Below are 22,208 nucleotides of genomic sequence, written 5' to 3' on the forward strand. Positions count from 1 at the left end.
AATTTAGGGGAGCTTTAAGACTTTTTGATCTTGCTCAGATCAGCCCAAATGTCTCTGTGCTATGTCTTGGGGTCCCACTTCTTCCCCTCCTCTGCCCTTAACTCAGTGTAGGAGACAATGGGGTCTTCAACTCTGCAACCCTTATAATCTGCCCTGGGATCAGCCCATAGTCATATCTACCCTGAAACATTAGAAGTCAAAGCATCACTTCAAAGGTTTCATAGACACCTTCAGGTCTTAAACGTGTTCTTTATTGAATGCCCATGGCCTTTAAGGGTCCCCATGTATGCTAAGACCTTATTATGAAGCCTGAAGGGTCCACATCTTTATAATCACGTTGTGGCTATAGTGACAATATTTTACCTTCTCACTTTAGTCGAGTGTACCAATGATAACCTGAGTAGCTATGATTCCACTACTTGCCGTAGGTTACCATGTTCCTCACTCACTCCACCACCATCAAGGAGATTCTACTCCTTCAAAACAAAGAGAAATGTCATCCAGGAATACCACTTTGAGTTCCTGTTCCTTGAGGCCACTTTATTTAAATCTTCTTTGGTTTGTTTTAAAATGTTTATTTATTTATTCATGAAAGACACACAGAGAGAGGCAGAAATATAGGCAGATGGAAAAGCAGGCTCCTTGTGTGGAGCCCAATGCAGAACTTGATCCCAGGACCCTGGGATCACATCTGAGCCAAAGGGAGGTGCTTAACTGCTGAGCTACCCAGGCATCCCAAAATACTCTTTGAATTACTATAAAACTGTGCTGTTTTAAGCACTAAGTCTGTGGCAATTTGTTACAAGTATCAATAGAAAACTAATATAACCACTAACAGGTTATTATTCCAGGGCAATGTCATCTTCCTTTGTTTCACTGAATGGCTGGAGTATAGTTAACCTAAAGGGGAAGTTTAAATTTTTTTAGTTTTGTTTTTATTTGATGGAGATATAGCTCTTGACAAATTCTAAGAGGGACTAAAAAGTATTTTTCATCATAAGTTGTTTATACTTTTTATTGAGTGCTTATTATACACCTAGCTCTCTCTCTCTCAATAAAAAAATTAAAAATAATTAAATACATACATACATTTTAATTACAACCCCAGAAATTACTATTTGAAAATTACTATTTTGAAAATTTACTATTACTCTTCCCTTTAAAACTATACAAAGTCTTGAAGTGATTAAGATACTTGCTTAAGGTCATGGAGTTAATATGCACCAGAACCAAAGGCTAAGTCCCAGAACTGTAGCAATTCAAAGTCCACACTCATTTCATGACACAATGTGGCTTCCACAGAGCCAACGACATCTTACTCAAAGTCCCTTAGCTAGATCATGCTGAATTCTTCTTTTAGTATATCAACCAAGTAATGTATACATAATATTAAAAATTAATGCCTACTGAATAGGATATGGAAAGAGAGGGTGTCAATGAGCAGCCCATTTATCCCAGCCCTTACTTTCAATTTACTCACCTCAGTTTGCCCCAGTAAAGAGAAACTTTTAGGGAACCAGAGACATGCAGTAAACACAGAGTCTAGTTTCTCAATTATTGCCTGGATCACATTAAATCAGGTTGAATCTACTATGGGGGCTTCCAGGCCTATTTTAGGAATTACAGGTCAAAGAATGGCTGCAAAAAATTGCAATATGATTAATCCATTGACAAGGAGCTCCAAGTATCACTTTCTATCTATGAACCACGGGATTGGAATTCACATCCTAGAAACATTGGCATACATGTTTATCAAAAGCATATTCCCACCTATAGGCTCAGATGAACATCATCTTGATGTTATTAACAATGACAACTATGAAAGTCTGTTTTACTAACAACTAACTTTATTTGAGCTTCCCCAATCCCCACATCCATAGGTTTAAAACCTAAAAGAATGAACTAAAATACCACATGCTACAGAACCTTGTGGTTGAGATTCTGGGACAGTGTTTTCTTATCAAAATCCATTCATTTCTCAATAACATGCTCTATATTTTCCTTCTGTAATCGGTCTTACACAGATAAGAAAATGGAGTTCACAGTTTTTACCCTTTGAAATTGTATGGCTTTGCTGTTATAAATAACCAGCATTTCATTTCTATCAGCAAGAGCTTACAGGTGATTGACTCTGAATGGTCACCTGCACAGAGGATTGTCAGAGTAATTTCTTCAAGATGAGAAATGAGCTGGGCAACCCAGCTCACTGAGGTGAATGGGCCACCAACCCCATTCATCATATCCGCATGCTGTTACCATGTGGTCTTCATGCCATTGACCCAAAAGGCGGGACCCAAAACACCAATGTTAAGTTGCTAAAGTGATGTCAAACAAGAAAGCTGTTTAAGATGTAACCACACACAATTAGAACTAGAATCTAGGAATCAGGACTCAGACCAAGAATAAGTGGCCCTTTGTCAGTACAAATAGATTTTTTTTTCAATAGCAAAAAAGCGCAAGAGTGACACTTGGTGGCCATTACGGGGCATCACAAAGGATTAAGCCATAGGGAATAAGCTCCTCACTAGCCTCGCACTGGGGAGTTTTGTTTTGTTGTTTTGTTTTGTTTTTACTTTTTTTATTTAAATTCAAATTGCCAACATATAGTATAGAACTACGCTGTTTGTGGCGGAAAAAAGACCCACATTTGCAAGAAGAATATTATTCTTGTTCTGGTTAATAGCTAAGTATCAGAAGTGACACCACACCACAGCTGTTTTGAATGAATACAAGTTAGTGTGTCCAAAGAAGGATATTTCAGGAAAAAGAAAATAACCTTTAGAACATGAACTCAGGGGCATCTGGGTGGCTGAGCAGTTGAGCGTCTACCTTCGGCTCAGGATATGATCCCAGGCTCCTGGGATTGAGTCCCCACATCCGGCTCTCTGTGGGGAGCCTGCTTCTTCCTCTACCTTTGTCTCTGCTCTCTGTCTGTGTCTCTCATGAATAAATAAATACAATCTTAAAAAGAAAAAAAAAAGAACACGAATTCAGATAGCCATTAGGAGTCTGGGCAAAACTCTTCTATGACAAACCACAACTTTAAATAAAGCCATTATCAGCCTCTGTGCAGAACTTGATCACTCATTCCAACACACAGAATTTAACATTGTCCCAGGGCAAATGCCTCTAACCCTTGTTGAAATAAAAATAAATAAAAATAATAAAAAACTTAAAAACTCTCTTAGTAAGATTTCTGAGCAGGGTGCCTGTTTGGCTCAGTGGATAGAGCATGCAATTCTTGATCTTAGGGTTGTGAGTTCAAGCCCCATGTTGGGTATAGAGATTACTTAAGTAAATACATCTTTTGGAGGGGGAGGATGGCAGAGAAAGACATGCATGAGCAGGGCAGGGGGTAGAGGGAGGGAGAGAATCCCAAGCAGGCTCCATGCTCACCATGGAGTCCAACATGAGGCTTGATCTCACAACCCTAAGAACATAACCTGAGCTGAAATCAGAAGTGGGCCACTCAACCAACTGAGCCACTAAGGTGACCCTTAAATAAATACATCTTTAAAAAGAAAGAGAAAGAAAGAAAGAAAGAAAGAAAAGAAAGAAAGAAAGAAAGAAAAAAGAAAGAAAGAGAAAAAGAGACTTCTGAGCATAACCAAGTTAATTTTCAGTCACTTTAACCACCTTGTTATCTTTTATCAGATAAAGCCCAGACCAAAGAGCCCATTTCAAAATATTTATCAAATAAGTGCATCAGTGAACAAAAAAAGTGCAAGTAAATGGAAATCAGAGTAGTTTATGAAACACCAGTCCAAGTAAGGAAGAACAAAGATAAATAACTTTGAAAACATAGCTTTCAGGTGCAACAGGAAACTATTTTCCAAAAGATATCAGAGAGGGCTATATAGTCCAGCCTCATACTCTGGAAATAGAGATGCAGGAAAATGTGTTCTAGTGAGTGTATGGGTATTTATGCCTAAGGTGAACATCAGGCACTCATTTGCTATTTGAAACAAGAACAAACTATTTCCTTTCTCCATGCTTCAATGACATTCATAAAATAATCAGATGTAGACTGGATCAGGAGTTCCCAAACTGGCATATGAGAGTATCCCTTAGAGTTCTCCAAAACCCTCCAAGTGGAGAGTGGGCATGGAGAGTTTTAGGAAAATAAGTATCAGAACCCTCAACTTGTTGTTTTTTCTTTCTTAACACTCATCTGCTGGAAAAGTTATCTACCTTCCTCTCCCTCACTTGCCTTTTACTATAGCTCTTTATCCAGTCTGCAAGCAAAAGGCATACCTTCAATCAGCCTTGAATCTTAGATATATCTTCTCCGAGGTACACCTTCAGAGTACCAAACCAAGGGCTCAACCACTAGTTCCTTCAATCAATGGATACTCCATTCACATCATTTCATATATTTTCGATAAAATATTACATTTCATGCTTAATAATTATCAATATGTATTATCAATATTGTTTTGATCATGTGTTAACAATTATAATAACTCATTCAAAAAAACTTTAATTCTTACAACCTATGGTAACAATAAATGTTTTAAAAAATTAAATACACATACATGGTTACAGAAATGTATAAAAGGATGGCAAACATCAATGAAAGACTTTAAGAAATAAAGTTATACTATATTCGGATAAAATTCTACATGGCAGTTGGAATGGAAATGCAAGTTCGAGAAGAAACACAGATAATACAAAACGACTAATTTTTTTTAAAGATTTTATTTATTTATTCATGATAGTCACAGAGAGAGAGAGAGAGGAGAGAGAGAGAGAGGCATAGACACAGGCAGAGGGAGAAGCAGGCTCCATGCAGGGAGCCCGACGTGGGATTCGATCCCAGGTCTCCAGGATCGTGCCCGGGGCCAAAGGCAGGCACTAAACCGCTGCGCCACCCAGGGATCCCTCAAAATGACTAATTGTAAGAGAATTTTTCATGTATATTTTAAAGGATGTTAGGGATTATCAAATATCTGTTGTGTTTATATTCTATTGTAGACATAAAAAAGAATGATGTTTTATTTTTAAATGTCAAATTTTGCAACACATCAGAAGTCACAGTCTTCCCATTAATTTGAACCTAGGACAAAAGAATTGTACGCCAATTTTAAAATGCGAACATTTTCCAAAATTCTGTTAGAGGGTTTGTGAGCATAGAAGTTTGAAGGCCGCTGAATTGGAGTATTTCTAAATCTTGTCTTTCTCCTTTCCTATCTGCTAGCTTTAATGCTTTATAAGATAGTGCAAGTATTATGTGGGGCCTTTGGGTTTTGGGGGTTTCGTTTTAAGAACACATGATCTCTATGGGAATCTAGAAAGAACAGAAGTCTGTCAACTGGGAAACTTCTGATTGTCCAGGATAGAGAACTGGGGGTCCTTTACTTTAACCAACCTTCACTCAACAATACCACTCTAACAACAGAATAAAAAATCACAAGCTTACACCCAAAAAGGAATAATAATTTCTTAAAACCCTATTTTGGGTTCCATGCACAGGCTTCCCAATCTATCAAATTCTAATTCCAGTGCAAGAATGGCAAGTCTTTGTCTTCTTAAAACTATAAAGAGATAAATAGCTTATAACTAGAAATGACCAGAATAATCAAATTTTAAAGCATTCTTACTAAGTGAACAGTCTTTCATATCATAACAGTTTCAGAGAAAGATGACTAATAATTGGCAACACAAAGAGGTCATAATTACTTTGTCCATTTTATTCAGCTTCACCTTGACCTCCCTTAGAATCTAGGGTCAGGCAGTCTTTGGGGGAGCAGATCTATGGGGCCTATAAAGAGGACCACATTTTTCTTAGGATCAGTGTCAAATGGCTGTCTGCCAAGCTGCCAGTACATGGAGTTAGAAATTCACCAATGGAAATTAAATCAAGCAGTTTAGATCCATGGTATTTGTGAGCCAGCTTTGAGGAAGTATTCTAGCCCTGCCTTCAAACTCTCTGGGGTGCAGGAACAGATGGGAGAGGCAAGGGTAGGATAGCAGACAGAAAGAAAAAGTCCACAGTTTACAATGTAGCTTGGAATAGGACACTGATCAGTGTCTGGGTGGAAATAGAGAGGCCACCAAACAAAAGTAGGGAGAAAGGGGAGTCAGACACTAGAATCGAGTATTTGTTAAAACAATAAATCTGTGACAAACTAAATAACACATTCCCCGCCTTGCCCAACGGCAGTCGAGAACTGTGCCTAGGTCAGTTTTCTATCCACATTATTGAGCACACAGACTGGCACAAAGTCAGTGTTTCATCCACTATGTTTATTTCCAACATACCTCAGCTCCACATGTCATAGGCCAAGTGTGCCATTCCAGATCCTTGGAACTCTGAAGCTCTCACTCTCAAGGAATTGTTTGCAGGCATTTAAAAACTGCCTGAATAATTTTTACAGGGCATGACTTAACATTTTACCACTAATAAAGAATTCATTTATGAGACTCCCTCACAGAGTGATGATAATTTGTCTTAAATCTTTAACGTGGCAAGAGAAAACAAATTTAAACATTAGTTTAAAAATGGAAAAGAGCTATCTAGAAGTGAGTGGAATCTCGGTCTCAAATGATATTAGAAATGGCACGATATTGCAACAAGTTACAGTAAATAGAACCTCTGCCTGTGGACAGTAATAGTAGCCACCAATCATTGCCCATTTGCTACCTATCCAGCACCGTACTAAATCTTCATGACAATCCTGTAAGTACTGCTATCCCCCTTTAACTGGGGAAAAAACAAAGCTAGAGGAGTTATTTGACCTGTCTGTGGTCAGAGAACTGGTAACTGAGAGACAGGGTTCACAGCCATTTGGAAACCTTTAGAGGGATTCCAGAAGAATCTCCAGCCCTGAGATTCAGGGGCTGTGAGCTAATCTCCCAAGAGCCACGAGAATGGCTTGCCCATAAATGGACTGTATAGCAATGAAGAGAGCTGGAATGAACAGTGTGGGTGTCAGCCCTCTGCAGCTGAGCCCTGCACTGTTCTGTGTGAGATTTTACTGCATATTAAGACTCCAGCAACTTTTAGTGTGGGGGACTGCTATCTGATTACACGTTTTGATAGGTTTCCCACTGTTCAGCTCTCCATTAAAAGCAAGTGTGATATACATTAACCGCGCTTCTTTAAATCTATCCATAATTTAAGACCAGCCCAATTGGACCTGAAAGATTTTTAACTATTCAGTTGTCAGATTTTTGAGTTTTTTTAATGACTTTTTGGGCAAAACCTAGAATAATGCAAAGCATTTTCTGCATGCAGAAGCCTATGTGATGGTTGGGATTTTAATTCTATTTGTGAAATAAATTGCTTTTCAAAGAAGTCTATGGGTAACATGTTCAATACATGTCAGATTTCTCAGAGTTTTACAACATAATATCATTGTTTTCTGTGCCTGTCTACTGCTTTTTTACATAAAAGAAAGCAATGAGATTCAGCTCCTGAAAAGCACTTGCTCTTGCCACAATGCTTATATAGGTATACCCTGTAGCCCAAAATTCATCATTTAAAGTGTATAAATACTTTCTTATAATCATAGGATTGCAGGATCTACTGCTGAAAGTACCAGGTCAGCAAGTAGTTAGTTAGTTAGTTAGTTAGGAAAGAGAGAAACAGAAAAGGAGTGGGAAGGGGCAGAGAGAGAGAGAATCCCAAGCAGGTTCCATGCTCAGCGCAGAGTCCAACATGGAGCCCAACATGGGGCTTAATTTGACAACCCTGAAATCATGACCTGAGCCAAAATCAAGAGTGGGATGCTTAACCACCAAGCCACCTAGCAGTTGTGTTATTTAAATGTACCAGGTGGCAAGTATTATTTAAATGTTCTAGGAAATACCAGGTTAGATTATGAAGTAGAAAAAAACAATTAGCAAATGACTGAAGTAGGAGAACCAAACATTTGGTATTAAAATAACTTGGCTGACACAGTCTGCTTTTTCACCCCAGAGCACGCCAGATCTAGCTAGAGTCACTGAAGAAACTGCAAAGTACAAATACAGCTAGGGCCCTTTGTGAAATAAACTCAAATGGAAAGAACACCTTTTTTTTTTTTTTTCAAAAATATATAATGTATAAGCTTGCAGTTGTCACTTGTCCCTTTTTCCCGATGACGCAGTCAGGGACATATGTGGGTATGTGTTTAGTTCTGTGCATGAAATTTATCCTGGAAACCTGGCCCAAGATTTAGCATCTCGACACGACTCCAGAGCAATGCTCTAAAGCATTGCCATTTCTTCCCTGTGTGACCTGTGTGACCATGGAAAAGCCACTTAGATAAGGTACATGTACTTCCTGTAGAAGGTTGCTTTTTTTTTTTTTATGAGGTATTAAGGAAGTATATTTAGGACATAGAGCAGGTTTTACAAATACTACAAAAAAAAAGCAGCTTGGACATGAAAACCCTAAGGAGAAAGGAATTGCCCGTGAGGAACTGGAACACAGGACACAGAGGATGCACATTGTGTGACACTCCCGAATATGCTCACCACCCTGCAGCTGCCACTGGAGCACACACCGCAAAGTCGCTAAGACTTCAGGGCATCAACATCTACCACCTCCCTCCTTCCTGCAGAAGGTTGCTTTGAGAATTCAGTAGAATACTATACAGTATATCTAACACTGTGACGGGTGTGCAGAAAATGCTCGATAATGTGTAATAGCAGTATATGATTAGACTTCATTAAAAAATATATAAATCTATAAATTCAAAAGATTGGTCATTGGGGTCAAGTAGATCTGCATTCAAATCTAAACTCTACTCCCTCCTGTTGATGTAACTTTGAGAATGTTACTTAATCTCTCTGAATCTCTCTTTCCTAAATCTTTTGTTTTAAATGGAGACATATTTGACATATAACGTTCTATGAGTTGCAAGTATACAACATAAGGATTTGATATTTGTATATATCACGAAACAATCACCACGATAAATCTAGTTAACACTCGTCACCACACAGTTACACATTTTTATTCTTGTGATGCAAATTTTAATCCTTCCATTGCGCTGAGTAAACTTACAGTTTGTGATTACTGGAAAAAAACAGATAATACATATCAAGTGTCTAACATTACAATGGTGACACATAAGAACCAAATAATGGTCTGTTGCTGGTCAAGGAGGTTGAGGGCCCCAAATGAATGAATGTCTCTAGCTCTGAAAGAGCTTCTATCCTTATACCCTGAGAGGAAACACAGCAAAGGAAGAGAAAGAGCAGGAGTAAGAAACAAAGAAATGCTGAAGCTTATGGACACAAAGGATGAAAGAGAAAAGGAGAAAAAAGTAATGGAGAGTTTGGTGTGTCTGGGTGGCACAGTCCATTGAGTGTCTGATTCTTGGTTTCAGCTCAGGTCACAACCTCAGGGTTGTGAAATGGAGCCCTGGGTCAGGCTACATGCTCAGTGGGGAGTCTGCTTAAGATTCTCTCTGCCCTTCCCTCCTTCTAAAATAAATTTTAAAAAAAAATAATGGAGAGTCAAGGTGTGTTCTAAAAGTAAGGAAACAACTCAGAGATGATGAACTAACTCAACTTCATTTGGCCCAGACCCATTTTTTTATAACACCCTGCAAAGTGAGGGAGGGTTGTCATGGGGTGCTGTCATTAAGGGTTGTGTTGTCTTTACAGAACATAAAAGCACTAATACAACTAACTCAATGTGTGCCTGCTTTTTATCATCACCATAGTCCAATGTGGGGTATAAACAGATCACCAGATTTTGGCCTCTTAAGCAATTGATCATTCCACATTTTGTGTTTGCCCTTATGAGAAATGTCAGGTGTATTATATTTAGTGAGTACATTTCCTTTTCTCTCGTATTCAGCATCATTCCGTGGGTAATATGCGAAGGTGTTTTTTAAGCCGACTGCTGAAATACTATTTCCTCATATGAAGACATTTCCTTTGTATGGACTTTACACGAGCATTTTATACTAGAATGAAGACATTAGAGACATAATGTGTCACAGCTTAACAAGACTGTCACCAAGAATCAGTCCGAAGTAGTTTGCACTCTCAGACAGCCAGTCAAGCAGTTAATGATGGAGCAAATCCCCTAGTTAATTTGTCAACTGAAAACTCTGTAGTTAGGAGCTTCATATAGCACATCGCCTGCATCCTACTCAACAAACTGTCGCCTAAAAAATCCCAGAAATGGCTGATGTGTAAAAATCCTCTCCCTCTCCTTTCAAATGGCTGCTTTCTGGGAAAAAATGGTATTCCTGTCAATGCTTTTCCATGCTCCAGTGACAGGGCTGATGGACAACAGGTGGAGAGAGACCAACAGCTTGCCAGCCTACTCAGTGTCCTTGGAAAACCCAATGCAGTGAGTGAGGACATTCCTGCCACCATGGTGAGGGACCCGCACCAGGGCAGGTAAATGGGAACATGTCTGATGCATAATTGACTTTTTTGACCATTCTTACTAAATTCAAAATGCCACAGAGTCAAAAGCACAATTTAGCCATAAAATCACTCCTAGGAAGTCAGCATGTATGATCTTAAATATTTCCAAGGGGCCAAATGACAGAGAGCAACAAGGGGTCTTCCCACCATCTTCTGTGGGTAACATGTGGGTGATGCATGGGAAGCAGAATGAGTCCATGACCACTAGATACTGGAATGTCCCCACTGCTTAGAGGCCCCACAGTCTGGACTTATGCCTGTCAATACCTGAATTTGTTTCAAATGTGTTTCCAAGTACTAGGAGCAACATACAAAGGGATGGGGAAGACACTGGCAAACAATGGAGGGACAGAGAGTGGTTGGGTTGGATATAAAATAACTCCTAGATTTAATCTTGAAAAAAAAGTGGGCTTAGTAACGACAAAAATGCTAAAATTCATCTTGCTGGTTACAGAAGCTGAACTCTGTGCACTTCATCTAAAGCTTTCTCTTCGTTTCCTTTTTTTTAATCGAAGTATGGTTGGCCTACAATGTTATGTTAGTTTCAGGTGTATGACATAGTGATTCAGCATTACAAAATACTCCCCACAGTGAGTACGGTCACCATCTGTGACCTTACAAAGTTATTACAACATTTTGACTATATTCAATATAGGCTGTGCTTTTCATTCCTGTGACTTATTTACAACTAGAAGCTTGTACCTCTTTACCCCCTATAAATATCCCCAGTATCATCCATCCTCCCATCCCCTCTTCCCTCTAGCAACCACCAGACTCTTCTCTGCATTTATCAGTCTGTTTCTGTTTTTTGATCCATTTGTTTTGTTTTTCAGAATCCCTATATAAGTGAAATCATACGGTATTTGTCTTTCTGTGTCTGGCTTGTATCACTTAGCATGATATCCTCCAGGTCCATCCACATCATTGCATAATGGCAAGATTTCATTCTTTTTTTGTGGCTGAGCCGTATTTCATTGTGTATACATACCCTATCTTCTTTATCCATTCATCTGTTGATAGGCACTTGGCTTGTAAAGCTACTTTCCTCCTGTGCCACTTTTCTGGGGAAGCTATCTGAGAAATTCAATCAGCTACGTCTATCACCCACCTCAGCGTCTTGGAAAAATAGTCTTAGAAGGGACATAGAGAACATCTAGTCTAATAGCTTCCCTTTTAAAAGGAAAAGTAAGGTCAGAGCAGTAAGAGGCTTTCCCCCAAGGTTACAAGTTAAACTGGAGGCAGAACTGAGGCCAGAAGCATGTCCTGATTCCTCGAGCAGTGACATTTCTCATTACTGGGTATGCGACAATGAACAATGAAATGTGCTGCTCAGAAATCACCAGACCAATTATTCTTGTTACAAGGCTACACTGGAGTTTCCCTGTGGAGGGTGTTTTAGGACTAAATTGGGAAATGGCATTTTATTCCTCCCTCGAGAGGTCTGTTATAAAGACCTGTTCTGACATTCTGATTATTCAGGGGTCTTCATGCTCACTTCCAACCCTGGATTTCACTCTGGGGCAACTCCCCAACGGTCCTTGACCCTGCTCACAATCACATTCTCTTATGCTGAACTTACCTGTCCTGAGCCCCCTGCTCTCAAAGCCTCAGCAAACATTTGGCTGGAAAATCTGATAAATTAATCTTTTAAACTCGCGCCACAAGATTTCTTAACCTGTCTCCACCTAGCTGACTCTCTGGATCAGGCGGCCCTGTCCATCCTCTCTGAGCCCTCAGCATACTGAGGGTCTGGGTGTGTGGTCTGTGTATTTGCAGTATCCTGTGTATGTGTGCATGAGTGTACCTGTGTGTACACAACACCTTTTTTGACAACAACTATATAAGGGACAGTGAGAATTTCTCTAATATATTTCTGGTTTCATGATGTGTTCTTAACCAAAAGCATGAACCCAAAATAAAAACAGCTAACATCTGTGTACTATTCCTTTCCCTTCACATCTTTCCAATAATTACTAAAAGTTGGGGGATCCCTGGGTGGCTCAGCGGTTTAGCATCTGCCTTTGGCCCAGGTCGTGATCCTGGAGTCCCGGGATCGAGTCCCATGTCGGGCTCCCTGCGTGGAGCCTGCTTCTCCCTCTGCCTGTGTCTCTGCCTCTCTCATAAATAAAATCTTTTAAAAAAATTACTAAAAGTTAAGGTTTCCGAGACTTAAAATTTGATTGCTTTGTGATGGAACACATTAGGTCTGAATGGAAGAAATCGCTTGCTGACGATTCATTGTCTTAATCAAGCACATTCCCCATCTGGAGCTATCTTTCTCAAGGAAGTACTATGGCATTTATATCATCCAGGATTTTTTTATTATCTGTTTTTATATTTGCTTTCATCAATTTTGCTACAAACATTTTAATGTGTTGAATTGCTTCCAACACTTCATTTTTCATTAGGATACTTAAAAATTTTTATTTCTGCCTTTTATTTCAATTCTCTGGATTTTTATGAAGTACCAGAAAAAGCACTTTTACTTCTTGGGGGAAATGTCTCCTCAATAAGCACCACATTGATCATGTGTTGAATTCTGTCTACCTGAGCACAAAGCGAATTAATCCTGCTCTTGGGGATTATTGACAGATTGGAAGAAAATATAAAAACAGTCTCCTGGGAAGCTCTGACTTATTAGTGCTTGCTGAGTCAAGATCATTTAATAAGTTCAGAACCAACTACTTGTCTTCAGTGAACCAACAGAGTCAAACAGAAACTCAAACACTCCCTAGACTTTAAGACTTTAAGTATGCTCTTCTCCCATACACATGCATTTTTAAACATTTTGAGAATCTTTTTTTATGTTTATTTATTTTTAAGTAATCTCTACTCCCAACATGGGGCAAGATCAAGAGTCGCATGCTCTTCCAACAGTGCTGGCCAGGCACCCCTGGAGAATCATTTTAGACTCACAGAAAAGTTACAAATATTGACTGAAGTTCCTATGTACCGCATATTCAGTTTCTCCTAATGCCAATATCTGACATTAGTATTTGTCACGACTAATGAGCCAATATTGACGCTATCTTCAACTAAAATCTCTACTCTATTCCTATTTCCTTAGTTTTTAACTAATGCGTGTTTCTGTTGCAGGATCCTTTTTCAGAATATTTAAAATAAATATTCTATTTATTTATTCATGAGAGATACAGAGAGACAGGCAGAGACAAAGGCAGAGGAAGAAGCAGGCTCCCTACAGGGAGCCTGATGTGGGACTCAATCCCAGGACCCTGGGATCACAACCTGAGCCAAAGGCAGACGCTCAACCACTGACCCACCTAGGCATCCCCCATTGCAGTACCCTATCCAGAATATAATATTACGTTTAGTTGACATGTTTCATTCACTCCTCTGAACTATGACAGTTTCTCTGACTTTCCCGTGTTGGTAATCACTTTGACAATTTTCAGTGGTACTGGTTAGCTACTATGTGGAATGTCCTCCAATTTAGTTTCGTCTGATGCTTTTCACATGATTAAAATGGAATTGTAGGCTCTAGGGAAGGAAGATCACAGAGGTCAAGTACGACTCTCACATTGTATCAAGGGTACATGCTGTCAACATGACTTAGCACAGATGATGTGAACATTGATCGCCTGGCTGAGGTGGTGGCTGGCAGGTTTCTCCTACTACTCCTTTTGGTTCTTTCCACACTGTTCCGTTTTGAAGGAAGTCACTATGAACAGCCTACACATAAGAATAGGAAGTTTTGCTCCATCTTTTCAGGAGGGCTCATCTATATAAATTATTTTTAGTTCTATGCAGAATATGTGTGTATTCTCCTTATGTATCCATTCAGTTATTAACTTACATCAGTACAGACTCATGAAAACTTATTTTATATTTTGTGTTATAATCTAATGTTAAAGCATTTATTTTTTTTTTCCTCGTATTCCAGGTTTGGCCACTGAGAGCAGCTTTAGCTAGCTCTTGTGTCCCTTTGATATACTCGCACCAAGTAATTTGTTTTTTTGAGGACTTCCTTTCTGTTGCAACAAGATGCTCCAACATTCTCTGCCCCAACCCTAAAATCGGACATTTCTCCAAGGAGCCCTGTTTCTCTTTGTAGGAGGATGGTAGTGAAAACCAAAATCTGTGTGTTGGATTTGCTTATTGCCACTGAGGCAGCACTGCTTCTAGAGTCTGTCAGATAACAGAGTAAGAAATACTATGTATATATACTAATCCAAGTATATACACATATCTATATCTATCCTCTGATGGTCCTATTCTATCTCTCAAGTGTTGATCCCCTTCCAGAACCGGCTGATTTGAGAATATGGTCTTGTGCTTTTGGATTTTTATTTTAACATTTGCTAAGAGTGCACGATTATTTATTTATTTATTTATTTATTTGTTTGTTTGTTTGAGAGAGAGAGAGTATGATTTGGGGGAGGGGTGGAGGGAGAAGCAGATTGCCTGAGGAGCAGGGAGCTCAGTGCAGAGCTCAATCCCAGGACCCTGAGATCATGACCTGAGCTGAAGGCAGACACTTAACCTACTGAGCCATCCAGATGCCCTGGAGTGTATAATTTTTACTTGAAGAGTTGATTTGATAGGAACTACTCAGTCACAACCAGAATCATGACCTGTTTTCTCATCTATAACATGGGGAATAATATCCATATGTTTCATGGTTCCTTTTGGAATTTTATGTATATAAAATAAAATAATACATATAAGAAGTGTTTATGAACTGTACAGAACCATACAGGGGTAATTGCACAGATAAGAAAATTCAGGCCCAGTGAGATGAGCTGACTATTGAAATCACAGAGCTAATCAGTACCAAAATTAGGATAACAATCTATGCGTCCCAAAACCTAGTCTAGTCCTGTTTCTTTTTTTTTTATAAGCTTTTTTATTTTATTTTATTATTATTATTATTTTTAAATTATTTATTTATGATAGTCATACAGAGAGAGAGAGAGGCAGAGACAAGGCAGAGACACAGGCAGAGGGAGAAGCAGGCTCCATGCACCGGGAGCCCGACGTGGGACTCGATCCCGGGTCTCCAGGATCGCGCCCTGAGCCAAAGGCAGGCGCCAAACCACTGCGCCACCCAGGGATCCCCAGTCTAGTCCTGTTTCAGTCGTGCCATGCAAATATCCCCTTTTGCAAATCTTGTCCTCAAGGCACAAGAGAGCCACCAGATGTATCCAAATTTGGTGAAATACTGAGTCAATTCAGTGTTACAAAATTAGCCACAGTGGTTGTTTGCTTGAATAGACTATTTGACCAGTGGCTCTAATAACAGATTATAGTAGTATTCAGAGAATCAGAAATGGCAAGCTATGTCTTTTGTTGGCTGAACAGGAAGTATAGTATCTCAGAGGTAGGAGATGCTCATAAGTGGTCCTTTGTGACTCTTCGCTTCCCTCTGAACATCCCATATCCCCTTTTCCAACTCCAGGCTGGTCTAGACCCAATATTCCTAAGAGGTAAAATGAATGCCTTTTCTTTTGCCTTCCCTTATTTTATATTAGGTACTACAGATTGAAAATAAAGTTTCCTTTGAGTGAGATTATGCATTACTTTATTTTTGCCTATTACACCAGCTGAGATACCACACAGTCTGTGTGGGAACAGGGATGGGAATATGGGGTGTCTTTTTCTTGTGTACTCCTCCAGCAAGAAAGTCACAGGGAACGTCCAGATTCTCGCTAAAGCTGGTGAATTACTTCAAAGAACTTGGGTAAAACAAGAGGTGAATGGCAAAAAGAAGAAACTTTTCAAGAGGCTGTTCAAAGAGCTTATCATGTTTTACCAACATTTATTATAGAAGGCCTTGAGATCTTCAAATTGGATACTAAAATCAATGGGGATAAAATCTGCGGAATGTGAACAAAGTCCCTTAAGCAGTTACAAACTTTAAAACCCTCTCATTTTTATAGTTACCAGCTTAGTGCTAGTGTAGCTTTCAGCTAAGCTGTGCAGCCAATGTAAACCTTTCATTTTTGTCTAAATAATTCTGCACCCTTTATTGATCCTGCTCAGAACACGTGACTACTTACTTAAAGACCTTGTGTTTGGGAGCCAGACTCCCAGAGCAGGTTTACCAGGGTTGTGTTTGGCCAGCCCTGAAATACCATGCAAATACCCAGGCAGACAACTGGATACTTGGATTTCCTAGATCAGTGTTTTTCAACATGTGCTCTACAGACTGACAATGTCAGAACCTCCAGATACTATTTCATAGGGAAATTTTTTTAAGACTTTTTAAATTTATTCATGAGAGACACATAGACAGAGGGAGAAGCAGGATCCCCATAGGGAGCCTGACATGGGACTCAATCCCAGGACCCCAGGATCATGACCTGAGCCAAAGGCAGATGCTCAACCACTGAGCCACCCAAGTATCCAGTCCAGATGCTATTTCAAATGAAGATTCCTGGGCTTCAGACAAACTATAGTATAAGGATCTCTTGAGGCCAGTGCAGAAGAGAAACCCATATCTTTAATATGGGTGACAAGCCAGTGTGATAACTAACATTTCCACATGAGATCTTGTGTATAATCAAGGACAGGGTGTTTTGATTGTCGTATTGGACCTTTGGAAATGTATTTTCAAGAAAGACTGGTTTGAAGCATGACTACCTGAAAAGGAGCTCTGACTTTCGAGGTGTACATATCAGCTATGAAACTTTTCTATTTGCCAGTGTACCCCATGCTGATATGCCTTCTTTAGAAGAACACATGACAGCCCTTGTTCAGAAGAAATTTGAACAAAATCCAAAATTCTTAGAAAGTACATTCTGACAAGTCTTTATTTTTTTTCAATTTTTAAGTTTTATTTAAATTCAATTATTAACATATAATGTATTATTGGTTTCAGAGGTAGAGGTCAGTGAATGATCAGTCTTACATAATTCCCAGTGCTCATTACATCACATGCCTTCATTAATGCCCATCACTCAATTACCCGATCCGCAGACCACCCCCCCTCCTCTCCAGCAACCCTCAGTTTGTTTCCTATGATTAAGAATCTCTTATGGTTTGTTGCTCTCTCTGATTTCATCTTGTTTTATTTTTTCCTCTCTTCCCCTAGGATCCTCTGTTTTGTTTCTTATATTCCATATACGAGTGAGATCATATGATATTCTGATCTCTGATTGACTTATTTCACTTAGCATAATATCCTTTAGTTCCATCCATGTCATTGCAAATGGCAAGATTTCATTTTTTTTTTGATGGCTAAGTAGTAGTCCATTGTATATGTATACCACATCTTCTTCAGCCATTCATCCTGACGAGTCTTTAGGCATTCAGTCATTGAACATGTAACTATCAAGCACCTATCGTGAGTAGCCATTGTTTCTGGCAAGAGAAATACAGTAATGAACAAGACAGATAATGTCTCTGGCCTCGTGTAGCTTGTATTTTAGTTAAGAGACAAATGCCTACATATATACATGCAGACAAATATACATACAGGTTTTCACCACTGCTGAGGAATAAAGGAACAGGATGGTGACTTTCAGAGTGAATCAGATGTCAGTGAAGGAGAGAGATTTAGCTAGAACGTTGAGAACAGGACCATCCAAGAGGTTTAATCTGAAGAATGAGTCTGCCAAACACTTCAGGCAGAGGGAACAGTAAACACAAAAGCTAAAGACATGGAAAGGAGGTCAGTGTAGTGAGAACTCTGGTGACCAAAGGGAAGCAAACTAGGACACGAGTTTTTATAAATAAGAAGGTCAGTCCAGGGGCGCCTGGGTGGCTCAATCAGTTAAGCATCTGCCTTCCACTCAAGTCATGACCTTGAGATCCTGGAACTTAGCCCCACATTGGGCTTCCTGTTCAACAGGGAGCCTGCTTCTCCTTCTCCGTCTGTCCCTCCCTGCTGTCTGTGCTCTCTTTCTCTCTCACTCTCTCTGTCAAATAAATAAACCTTTTTTTAAAAGATTTTATTTATTTTTTCATAGAGACACAGAGAGAGAGGGGGGCAGAGGAACAGAGGGAGAAGCAGGCTCCATGCAGGGAGCTCGACGTGGGACTCGATCCAGCGTCCCCAGGATCACACCCCAGGTTGCAGGTGGCACTAAACCGCTGTACCACCAGGGCTGCCCAATAAACTTTTTTTTTTTTTAATTTGCAGAAAACCAACAAACCGATCTTTGCTGGGAGAGCTAATAATCTCAAAGGCTAGGGCTTAAATTCTCTGCAGCATCTCACCCACGTTTTACCTAACTTAGCATTCTTACTCCAGTTTTCTTTGCTTTTATTTTTTCACTGATCTTCAACACATCTGTGGCTCATACCCTTCTTGGAACTAACTGCATGAGCGAGCTCATGGGTTTCCTCATTCATGAGTTAAATAAATGTATGATTTTCAAGCAAATCATACAAATCATATATTTGCAGTTGGCGAGATGGACAAGAGCTGTTCACATGGGGACTTAAGAAGATCATCGGGTATCTTTTGGAGAGTGGATATAAAGGAGAGATGGTGGCAATGGAGGGATTGCTAGAAGTCTACTGCAGTAGCCTGAGCAAGAGATGAAGGCAGGTGGAAGAAGGGAGATGTCTGTGGAGACAGAAAGAAATGGATCAAGTTGAGAACAAACTTTTTAATCATCTATTTACTGAGGCTTTGATTGAATGGGGCTTATGGTAATACATCAGCTTTGACACAGGAACAACAGGGCATAATCAAGAATGAGGGGCAATCAAGAAAAGATTCTATTACATCATGACAATCTTAGGAGGGAAATCCAGAATATGAGATGATCTTGTAGGACGTGAAACACACACTCTATGACAGGTGAGAAATAAGGCTTTTGGGTCCCTTCTTTTTAGTCCTACATGGAATGTCCAAATAAACTAAGAAGATAAAAATAAAATAGAAACTAAGTTGGTCAGAGCAGAAACAGGATGCTTATTAAAGTTCAGTGTTAGAGTTTAAAAACAGACTTAAATAGACTGCATTAAAAGCATGAGCAGAAAAAAACAGTAGGAGTCTCAAGAAGATATAATAAAAGTGCTTCAGTGATTGCCAAGGTTAGTAAGCAAGAAGTCCATTTTACTTAACATGTTTAGGAAATGTATAAACCTTGAACTCAGCATTTTCTCCTGGCCATGATTTTCAGAAACAAACATAGGGGAGGAACCGTGGAATCTTCCAGTTGTTTATCAAACCACTAGGAAATTCTATTTTAGAAGATTCATACAATCTCCACATCACTCTACCCAAATTCATTTACTTTTTCAGTTGAATTCCAACACAATCACAATCAAGAAAATGGTTTTCTTTTGTATTTACTTCTTTTATCTCAGGAGCCAATTGATTCATTTCTTCATTCTACTACTCTAGTTTTGACTTTTCTGACAGCAGAGCCATAGACTATTATGAGTGATTACTCTCTGTACTTAACGTATTAGAGCCATAACAAAAGAGACCTTACTCTTGTTAATGAGTTAAATTTTGTCTGTAAAAGCACACCGGCCCTCAAATCCCAGAATCTGACTTACAAATGAGAAGCCCATGTTCAGATTCAGCTCCTCATGCATTAAATGTCAAAGTTAAAATAGCAATGGCAAATTATAAACGCAGAATAAAGATAGTCTGTCATTTTGGTGCATGTAGTAAGGAAAGCATGAACGAAAAAGAGCTCGTATATCAACAGTATCTCTGTTGTCTTGTTATTGAACCTTTATAACAGGAGGCCCCAAGTGATTATTCAGGTCTGAAGGTCTGGACTTACTACGTAACATATCCATCAAAGCCAAGATGATGAAGGATAAGCAGCTTCTTTGTGATTAATAGGTACAAGAGCACAAAACAAAGAAGATTAAGAAAGCCAATGGGTTTTATTGATATAGTCAACCTCATCTCTCACCAAGGCAAAATACTCATTCAGCCAGCAATCCACTAAGCTGCTTAGAAAAATACACCTATGCCCCAGGTAAAGACCTAACATGTGCTTGTATATGACAGCACTATTAGCAAATTCATGAAGGCCAATGAGAAATATTTGCTTAAACAAAAAAATCACTTTTTTTTTAAGAGACCAAATCAAGATAGTATTACAATAAGGGAAGAAATTTTTATTTTATCTAGAAAACCCCTTGAGTTCAGGTAAAAATTATAATGAAGCAGCTAAAGGTTCAATCAAGAAAAAAGTTACATAACAATGCTAATCCAAGAAACTGCCTCTAGTTCTTTGTACGAATTGATTCTTTTCCTGTGTGTGAGTCTGTCTTATGGTAGCCAGATTTACCAACTAAAAATACAAAACACCCAGTTAAATTTGAATTTGAAATACACAACAAATAATTTTTATTATGTTTGATCATTTTTACTACCTATAAAATTATTTGTTATTTATCCCAAATTCAAATTTAATTGGGTTTCCTAGATTTTGTTCTGCAACTTAGTGTGCCTATGTATGTCTCTGTGTATTCAGTTTTCTTGTTACACACAAAAGCAGATAACATTTGTATATCTGATATCCTTAGAATTACAGAATTTAGAGCAGGAAAACTCTTAGAGGTAATGTAGTTTATTAATTTTATTCCATAGTTAAGGAAACTGAGACTCCAATAACCTAAAAGACTTGACAAGATCATAGCCAGTTACTATCCTATTTAGAAAAGGAACTAGAATATAGTTGTCCTGGCTCCTGGTTCTTTCTCAATCTAGAATATATTTTCTCTCTTAAATATGAACTACCAGTTGGTTTTTCAGTGATACATTTGGGCCAGATTGATGCCTTCATTTAGACAGAAATACCTATTTACAAATCATTTCAGTTTCTGTGTACGAGATGGAACACACACACACACACACACACACACACACACACACACACCAAAAGGAGAGTTTCAAAGCAGCATGTTATATAGTGAGAACATTTGTTATTTGAGGCTGCCCAATATACATCCTTCCTTTAAGTACAAGCATCCAAATTCCTTTCAAGGAAGGGCCTTTTTCCCTTCCGAATAAAGTCTGATGTGGCTGTTGATTAGGGCATCCATCCTAGCCAATGAGTGAGCACATGACCAAGCTAAGCAAAGTGATAGTTGTCATTTCCCAGTCCCTTCCAACCCTCCACTTTTAATTTTGAGCCAAGAAACAAATACAATATTCCTCCACCCCCACCCTACTCCAGAAAGCAAGATGGTTTCAGGTTATTTATTGCAGTGAAGGTGACTGGGCAAGACAAAAGAGCAGTTCATACTTGCAAGACCCTTTGGAGTTAATCATTTCCTTCTATTTAAAACCTGTTCCTTCATAGTCTTCCATAAATTACCTGCTTAGCTTAAAGAAGCAGAGTTGGTTCCTACTGCTTGCAACCAAGGAACTGTGATTGACACACAATATTTATATATTTCAAAAATTGAATTGTAATGCTGGCATGGAAAGAACTTTTAGAGTCAAAGGCAATCCATGAGCTGAGAAACGTAAAAGAAAAAATACTGAGTCACTGAGATTTAAAGTATATTAACTTTTGACTGTGTGGGTGTAAAACTGATCTGAAAAAGATGTCCAACTGCACAAAATCAAATGTAAAATTCAAACAGTTATGTAGATTGCCATTAATAAACTTCCAAGGACATAAATACTAAATATAAATACATAATAATGACTATATTATCTATTATTTGTAATAAATATAAATACATAAATACAAAAATCTAAATATAAAGTTTTTAGAAGAAACAAAGGAAAAAATTGCTTTTACCTGGGTTTAGGCGTAATTTCTTTAAAAGTCACAAAAACCATGAAGCATATAAAGAAAACACTGATAAATTGGACCTCACCAAAACTGCAAACGTTTGTCCTTCAAAAGACACTGTTCAGGAAATGAAAAGACAAGCCACAAACCACA

Source organism: Nyctereutes procyonoides, unplaced genomic scaffold (genome assembly GCF_905146905.1).
Source record: "Nyctereutes procyonoides isolate TBG_1078 unplaced genomic scaffold, NYPRO_anot_genome, whole genome shotgun sequence".
Classification (NCBI taxonomy): Eukaryota; Metazoa; Chordata; class Mammalia; order Carnivora; family Canidae; genus Nyctereutes; species Nyctereutes procyonoides.